Raw genomic sequence first — 1,553 nt, forward strand, 5'->3', positions numbered from 1 at the left:
TAGTCGGTAATAGTAATGGTTAAATTATGCCGCATTACGATCAAGATATCGTGAACGTAGTCTAAATACTAAGCTCACGGTGTATACCACAGTCTTATTAGTACAAGAGTTACACTAACAACCAAAGACTGTTATCCCCAGCCATGTGACAACCCACGTGACTATGGCAACTTTGAGACAGGCACACGTCTCGTTACGGTGAGGGAGGTATGTGGAGTCGACACAACGCTGAACACCACACGTTTGACTGGTATGCAGGAACGAAATCACGCGCGCATACACTCGTCACACAACCATCACCACACTCAGTCCATTACAATACCTTCAATATTACTTTATTCTCCATTTGGTTACCTCTAACCACCCAGCACGGCCGTCCACCCTTCCAAGCAGCGTGTTACAATCTATAAGAAACAAAACATAATGATCGTAGTAAATATTGGAGTAAGTAATAAGCACGTAGCAGCGACCTGGAGTAAATACCACTCATGGGATCATCCTACTCACTGCGCCAATTTGTTGAGGTTTTCCTTAATTAGGCAGTTCCTCTCCTTAGTTCAATATGATCCTTAGATGAGTGGGTATTTCTCCAGGATAATTATATTCACAGGACACATTTCATCAATATATTTACAATTTGTACAAGGTAAACAATAAGTGTGCATCCATAAAAAAACAACAGAACATTGGATTGGTCCAGGCTGTCTTCTGACAAAGCTTGTTTGCTTGCGAGGTATCCGAACTCAGGAATTGTCTGCCGTCTTGAGAAGGTACTCGAATGCTCAATATTCGATTCACTTTCATAAAGGAAAAGTGGAGACTGAAAATGGTTTGGGACCTCCATTAGCATAGTTATGATATATACACTAGATATATCATTCATCAAATTAAAACAAGTATTACAATAATATGCCAATACATTGGCAGTACTCACATATGGTTTGTATGGGCACGGAGCTTGGAGCTAAGTGAAGGTCGTGCTGAATGGGTCACCGACCTTGCCTTGGTCGCGAGAACGGTACCAAGGAACTCGTACACACGCGCACAAACACACACGAAAGCATCGAAAGAAAATGTGTTGTAATCTCTAGTTAGGGAAACCACACTACCCCTGGACACCCTACTCCCCTACTCCTACTCCCCCTTCTCCTCTACTTCTCCCCCTTCATCCTCAACCTCTTCTCCCTCTCTCCTGTCTTTACTTACCTCTTCGCCTTCCCCTCGCCTCTCCTCCGTCTCTTTCTTCTTCTCTTTCTCTTTCTCTCTCGTTCGCAAAGAGAGGAATGTTAACAGGGTTTTTTTCCTGCAGCGCTGATGAGAGCAGATTAGGATGAGAATCGGTTTGTTCATTTTTCCGGGTCTCTTGAAATTTTCTTTTTTTCTTCTTCTTCTCTTTCAGATTTTGTGATTAACGGCGCTTCAACCGCCATGGAGAGATCCACGCAATCTTATTGAAATTTTTTTTTTTTTTTTTTTTTTTTTTTTTGAACGTTGGAGACTGTAGCATGAACTTGCTTGAGTGATGACACGTGTCTTTTGCAGGGGAAAAAGGG

Source organism: Penaeus monodon, unplaced genomic scaffold (genome assembly GCF_015228065.2).
Source record: "Penaeus monodon isolate SGIC_2016 unplaced genomic scaffold, NSTDA_Pmon_1 PmonScaffold_210, whole genome shotgun sequence".
NCBI lineage: Eukaryota > Metazoa > Arthropoda > Malacostraca > Decapoda > Penaeidae > Penaeus > Penaeus monodon.